This window comes from Zea mays, chromosome 10 (assembly GCF_902167145.1).
Source record: "Zea mays cultivar B73 chromosome 10, Zm-B73-REFERENCE-NAM-5.0, whole genome shotgun sequence".
Lineage (NCBI taxonomy): Eukaryota > Viridiplantae > Streptophyta > Magnoliopsida > Poales > Poaceae > Zea > Zea mays.
The window spans coordinates 135600584-135607994 of NC_050105.1; the positions used below are offsets into that span (position 1 = coordinate 135600584).

Sequence of the window (7411 nt, forward strand, 5' to 3'; positions counted from 1 at the left end):
GTCCCGGAGAGACTCTCCCGGCTGCTGTCGGCAGCTTTGGAGATCCCAGGAGTTTCCAGGGCGCACATATGTGCCCTGGAAATTGCCGGCGAAGGCTTGGACCAGGTCGTCCCAGTTGGAGATCTGCCCCGGAGGCAGGTGCTCCAGCCAGGCTCGAGCGGTATCGGAGAGGAACAGGGGGAGGTTGCAGATGATGAGGTTATCATCGTCCTTTCCACCCAGGTGGCAGGCCAGCCGATAGTCCGCGAGCCACAGTTCCGGTCTCGTCTCCCCCGAGTACTTTGTGATAGTAGTCGGGGTTCAGAACCGGGTCGGGAACGGCGCCCGTCGTATGGCGCGGCTGAAAGCCTGCGGACCGGGTGGTTCGGGCGAGGGACTCCGATCCTCCCCGCTGTCGTAGCGTCCCCCACGCCTGGGGTGGTAGCCTCGGCGCACCCTCTCGTCGAGGTGGGCCCGACGGTTGCGGTGATGGTGCTCTTTGCCGAGGCGACCCGGGGCCGCAGGCACTGTGTTGCGCGTGCGCCCGGTGTGGACCGAGGCTTCCCGCATGAATCGGGAAGTCGCGACGCGATGTTCCGAGGGGTACCCCTGCCTTCGAGAGGCGGAGCTTTTGGCCCGTCGGACCGCGACATCCTCCAGAAGATTCTTGAGCTCTCCCTGGATACGTCGCCCCTTGGTGGTTGATGGCTCCGGCATCGCGCGGAGAAGTATTGCCGCTGCAGCCAGGTTCTGGCCGACTCCACTGGAAGTCGGTGGCGGCCTTACCCCGACACCGTCGGTGATGCGGTGCTGGAAGCCCTGGGGGAGATGACGCACTTCTCCGGCCGGAGGTTGGCCCGCCCATTCCTGCCCGATGTCCCGGCGGATCGGCTCAAGTGTTCCTGCTCCCTCGTCGAGACTGGCCTGCATCTTGCGGATTTGCTCGAGCTGTGGGTCATGACCTCCGCCGGGACGGGGACCACAGCTAGCTCCCGAAGGATATCAACGCGAGGCACAGGCCTAGGGGGATCGCCGTTCTCTGGCATACCAAGATGGTTGCCTTCGCCGGGACCCCCTAGATCGACGTGGAAACATTCTCGACTTGGGCCGCAGTCCTCGTCGCCGAGGCTGCGGCTACCGTTGGAACAGTCGGAAAGGCAATAGTCGCATGCGGTCATGAAGTCCCGCATGGCACTGGGGTTACCAAGTCCGAAAAAATCCCAACAGAAGTCGGGCTCGTCATCTTCCTCGGACCCCGAGGGCCCGTAGGTTGAGACGGCCGTCAGCCGGTCCCAGAGTGACCGCATACGATACCCCGAGGGTTTGGACTCGCCTCTATGAGAGCGTCCACCGAAGCAAAGTCGCTTGGTGGGTCGAGGCTGAATCCAAAAGGCACGAGATGGGAATCGGTCGGTACCTCTTGGTCGACGGGCGGTGACAAAGTCACGTCAGGGGCTGACTGCACCGTCGTCTTAGGTACGAGGGTGACGCCCAGCAAGTCCTTTGCGAGCGTGCTGGCGTCGTCCGTTTGCTTGGGGTTGGCGTGTTGCGGGGAGACAGTGCTCGTCTTCGTCTCAGACGCGAGGTTGATGCCCGACGTGCACCCCATTGGGGCGCTGGCGCTGTCGACTCGCTCGACAGCCGACGAGGTGCCGCCTCCTGCTTGGCCTTGGTTGCCCCGCCTCCTCCTCCGTCGACGGGGGAGGGGACGAGACAAGCCCGAATGTTGTTCTTCCATCGCGTGGGGAAGACGTCGTCGATTCCGCCGCCGGCGGGCGGGTTGTCGGCCGCCATTGTCGCTGTCGCGCGGCGGGGGAAGGAGTATCATGTCGTAGCTGCCATCGAGGGACATAAACTCAAGACTCCCGAAACGGAGAACCGTCCCGGGCTGGAAAGGTTGCTGGAGACTGCCCATCTGGAGCTTGATGGGAAGCTGTTCGTCAAGACGCAGCAGGCCCCTACCTGGCGCGCCAACTGTCGGTGTTTCGAACCCGGGGGGTCCCTGGACCGACGAGTAAATTGTCGCCGCGTGCCCCAGCCCAGATGGGTCGGTGCGAGACAGAGCGCGAAGGGGGGAAGAAGCCGGAGGGAGACAGGCGTGAGAGGTGAAACCCGCGGCCTTCGTGTTTGTCCCGCGCCCAGGTCGGGTGCGCTTGCAGTAGGGGGTTACAAGCGTCCACGCGGGAGGGAGCGAGCGGCCTCACGCGAGCGTCGTCCCGTCCTTCCCCGCGCGGCCAACCCTCTGTAAGAGGGCCCTGGACCTTCCTTTTATAGGTGTAAGGAAAGGATCCAGGTGTACAATGGGGGTGTAGCAGTGTGCTAACGTGTCTAGCGGAGGAGAGCTAGTGCCCTAAGTACATGCCATCGTGGCAGCCGGAGAGGTTTTGGCACCCGGTTCGTGTGGTGTCGTGGCCGTCAGAGGAGCGCTGGAGCCTGGCGGAAGGACAGCTGTCGGGGCTGTCGGGTCCTTGCTATCGTCCTCTTGCTTCCGTAAGGGGGCTGAGAGCCGTCGTCGTCATAGAGCGTGTGGGGCGCCATCATTATTTGTTTAGCGGAGCGAGCCAGATGGGACGCCGGTCTTGTTCCCCGTAGCCTGAGTCAGCTTGGGGTAGGGTAATGATGGCGCCTCCTGTGACGTGGTCGGTCCGAGCCCTGGGTTGGGCGAGGTGGAGGCTCCTCCGAGGTCGAGGTCGAGTCTGTCTTCCAAGGCCGAGGTCGAGTCCGAGCCCCTGGGTCGGGCGAGGCGGAGACCGTCGGCTGAGGCCAGGGCTGAGTCCGAGCCCTGGGGTCGGGCGAAGCGGAGTTCGTCGTCTTCCGGGGCTGAGCCCGAGTCCGAGCCCTGGGGTCGGGCGAAGCGGGGTTCGTCGTCTTCCGGGGCTGAGCCCGAGTCCGAGCCCTGGGGTCGGGCGAAGCGGAGTTCGTCGTCTTCCGGGGTTGAGCCCGAGTCCGAGCCCTGGGGTCGGGCGAAGCGGAGTTTCCTATGGCGCCTGAGGCCGGACTTGGCTGCTGTCAGCCTCACTCTGTCGAGTGGCACAGCAGTCGGAGCGGCGCTGGCGGCACTGTCCTCTTGTCAGGCCAGTCAGTGGAGCGGCGAAGTGACTACGGTCACTTCGGCTCTGTCGACTGGAGGGCGTGCGTCAGGATAAAGGTGTCAGGCCACCTTTGCATTAAATGCCCCTGTGATTCGGTCGATTGGCGTGGCGACTTGGCCAAGGTTGCTTCTTGGTGAAGACTGGGCCTCGGGCGAGCCGAAGGTGTGTCTGTTGCTGGAGGGGGTCCTCGGGCGAGACGTAAATCCTCCGGGGTCGGCTGCCCTTGCCCGAGGCTGGGCTCGGGCGAGGCGTGATTGCGTCCCTCGAATGGACCGATCCTTGACTTAATCGCACCCATCAGGCCTTTGCAGCTTTGTGCTGATGGGGGTTACCAGCTGAGATTTAGGAGTCTTGAGGGTACCCCTAATTATGGTCCCCGACAGGTGGGATCGTGGGCCCTATGCACGTAATATGCGGGACGAAATCTACGCGATGGCCAATAGATTTGCATAAATTATTACACACATCAGCATAACTCGTATTATAATTTGTCGTAAGTAGTTAGATATAATAAGCCAAAAAGAGTCCGGTGCGATCTGCGCACCTGGTCGGTGGGTGATCGGGGCTTCCAATAGTTATACAGAGCCTAGGGCTCTAAATACTATATATATATATATATATATATATATATATATATATATATATATATATATATATATATATATATATATATATATATATATATATATATATATATATATATATATATATATATATAGGGAAGAGGTAATGGAAGCCATGAGCTTCCGTTAGTGGGCGAAGCCCCAGCCAAGAGACCGATCGGGTCGCGTTCGGCCCACTAGACGCCAGCCTGCGCCATTTATGCATAGGATAGCCATGTATCCCGGCTTACACGCGACATGCAAATACGCAGCCATAAATATGTGTACAAATGTGCATAACTCATGCATAAATGGAATCTTTGCGTGCCAGGAATCGCGGGAACGAATATTTGCATGTGCTTGCCGGTTACGACTGCATAACGTTGTGATACATGATAGCGTAAACCATGCAAACGTTTAAAATCTACCACCGGATTTGAGATAAGGCAATACATGATCTTCGTGCGCGTAAATAAAGGCGCAGTTACGGGAGGAAACTAATACAACTTTACAGTCGCGTCCACGTTCGCTCGTCCATCTGAAATATTGGCGGCGGTTAGCGGCGGCGGAAGTGAGAGGTCCGGCCGGCGATGGGCGGCGAGAAGATGTCCACCACCGGCGCTGGCGATGACATTCTGCCTGTAACATCTGTGCATAAGCCAGCAGGTACGTCTGTTTCAATGGACATGCATCCTGTAGCGTCTGCAATCGCCCCATACACAGAGGGTGTCTCTGTTACTCCTCCGGCGGCATTGAGGGCACCTGGACATATCGAAGAGCACACAAAAACGGCAGACGTGGTCGGCGCAGAGAAGCACATCCCCAGGAGACATATTGGGCCGCATGAACAGGACACACCTCATATTCTTCAAAGCCACGTAAGTTCTCCCATATTACGTTAAATTTAGTCGCTATTGAATCGTAAATGTTAAATTTCTGTGTGCAGCCGGACAATATTGATATAAGATTGATACCTAAAGTCGGTATGACATTTAGTAACGTGGTCGAGGCGTATAATTTTTATAGTCAATATGCATACGAGGTAGGATTTCCGTTGAAGAAATATAGGGAGCGGAAGAATTGTAAATGGTTGAATTGTTCAATGGAAGGAAAGAATGCTGAAAGGGTAGCTGGAAATCCAAGGATACGTAACACATGTTCGAAACGAACACAGTGCAAGGCTGGGATGAAACTTAAAAAATCTACGATGATGCTAAAGAGAATGTTATTTCCATTCGGATTGATCTGGTAAACTATGAGCATAATCATGAATTTTTGAAGAAAGATACAGAAAAAGGGCAATTGCAATGCAACAAAACACATGATCGTGAATATATGGAGTTCCTTAGTGCGATGCAAGAAAGCAGGATTCCACAACATTGCATTATGGATTTTGTTACAGAAATGCATGGTGGCCCAGAAAACGTTCCAATAACCGTGCAGGACATGAGTTACCTGTAAGTGTATTATGCATTGACAATAATTGTATTTTATATTACATAAACGATCGTAATGTGTTGAGTTAGATATAGTGCATAATCATTACATTTTTTGACAGGAAAAAAACATGGCAAAGGGAAAGAAATGCAAATGATGTGTCAAAGCTGTTATCTTTTTTTCATTATGCAAGAAAGATAATCCACAATTTTTTTCAGACTTTCAACTGGACAAAGAAGGGAAAATTTTAAGCATATTTTGGTCCCATGCTAGCCAGCAAGCCGAGTACATTGATTTTGGTGATGCAGTTACATTTGATACTACACATAAGACTAATATGTACGATAAGCCATTAGGCATGTTTGTTGGCTTGAACCACCACCTACAATGCACAATATTTGGGTTTGCTTTACTAGGAGACGAGACAGTTGATACAATCGAGTGGGTCTTCAATACGTTCAAAACATGCATGGGATGTGACGGACCACGAGTGATGTTGACAGGTATGTTGTAATAAAATGGCTCGTAATTATTATGGCACGTACTATATGATATCATATTGGCTTGCATGATGTTATGTAAATTTATCTATTTCAGATCAAGACCCTGCCATGCCAATCGCACTTGGCAGAGTATTCCCAAACACAATACATCGATTGTGTTTGTGGCATGTGCAAAACAGGTATATGCCCCACTTGAATGAATTATATGCAAGATTTGAGGACATGGATTTCAAAACAAGGTTCCAATCTATAATACATCATCCATTGAATGAAATGGAGTTCGAGGCTGCCTGGCAAATGATGCTTGATGATTTCCAGCTACACGAGAACAACACCCTTGTCAGATTATATGAAATACGCAAAGATTGGGTACCTGCATTTTTCAAAGGAGACTATTGTGGTCTTATGGTCTCTACACAACGAAGCAAGAGCATGAACAAGTTGGTGAAGAGTGCCCACGTGGATGCAAACACACCGCTTCATCAATTTGCAAAGCAAATGATGAAGCTCCTGCATAGTAGGAAGATGAAAGAGGCCAAAGAGGCACTAGGATGCATGGTAAGTGAAAAAAAATAAACATATGTTTTATGCTATTAAAAACAAAACAGTATTAATACTATATTGTGTAATTTGCAGGGTCAAAAGGATACAACTACATTGTATATGTTTGAAATAAGAGTTGCAAGGGCATACACTAGAGCTGTGATGACAAGGTTTCAGGAGACAGTAAAATATGCAACTGCATACCGAATAGACCGTGATACAGAGGGTGCGGAACATGATTGGGTGGTGAAACATACTACAAGATCAAATAAAATTGTTTGGGGTCAACATCAATTCAAGATAAGGGCTGATGTGGATGCCGGAAAGTATTCATGTGAGTGCAAGCATTGGGAGCATACAGGTATGTTATACTAAACGATTTTTTCTATATAAAATTATAAATTATTACGAATACATAGCTGTTTGCGATTAATATATGACATAATGTATGTTTAATCAATTATAGGTCTATTTTGTGTTCATCTTGTACGCGCTTTCATGCATCTACAAATTGAAAGGATCCCGAGTGAGTATATTTTGCAACGATACACATACTCCGCGCATCAAGATGTGGCTTTTTCAAGAGACGATAGGAATTTGAAAGGAAAAGATGGAGAAACTAGATCATATAGACAGAAGATGTTGCTTAAAAAAGCAATGAAAGTAGTACACCATGCGAGTCTGTCTAAAGCTGGGAATGATAAAGCCCTAGAGATGATGGACGAATTATTAGGGTTATTGATGCGTGTGGAGCCTGATATAGGTACTGGTGAGAGTTGTGGCACAAGTGTTTGCGATGACATCCAGGTACGCACCTCGTGATGTTATGAATTTTGCATAATTACTTGTCGATAATGATCCATGTTTGTAATGATGATATAGGTCGAAGCGTATGAAACAGACGAAATGGCTATAGACAACTTACGCAAATTAGATGATGGGAACGAGGTATGGAACAAATCTTTATAATGTATTACATATACTGCTCTATAAGATTTGTGTCTTCATTGGACTTTGTTTTATTTCACAGGAAATTTTAATGGGGTCTAATACAAATGAATGCAATACTAAGGATGATCAATGTAATATGTCGATATTAACATTGGAACATAACACTGACATTCGGCTGGTTGATAGTAGTTCTATGGATGTGGAAGCTAGAAAGGTGAAAACATTGCTACAATATATGATGACATACGTGAATATAAAATCTGACTTGATATCTTTGTTTTGTAGAAACTGGAATTTCATATGG

At 50.6% G+C, this 7411-nt stretch overlaps 1 long non-coding RNA gene across 1 annotated transcript; it reads left to right on the forward strand.

Moving 5' to 3' along the window:
• Window positions 1-6447: 6447 nt before the first annotated feature.
• LOC103642843 (uncharacterized) lies at window positions 6448-7058 on the forward strand. Its single transcript, XR_002265513.1, has 3 exons — window positions 6448-6517; window positions 6623-6963; window positions 7039-7058. It is a non-coding gene; the product is annotated as an uncharacterized lncRNA (long non-coding RNA).
• Window positions 7059-7411: the final 353 nt, after the last annotated feature.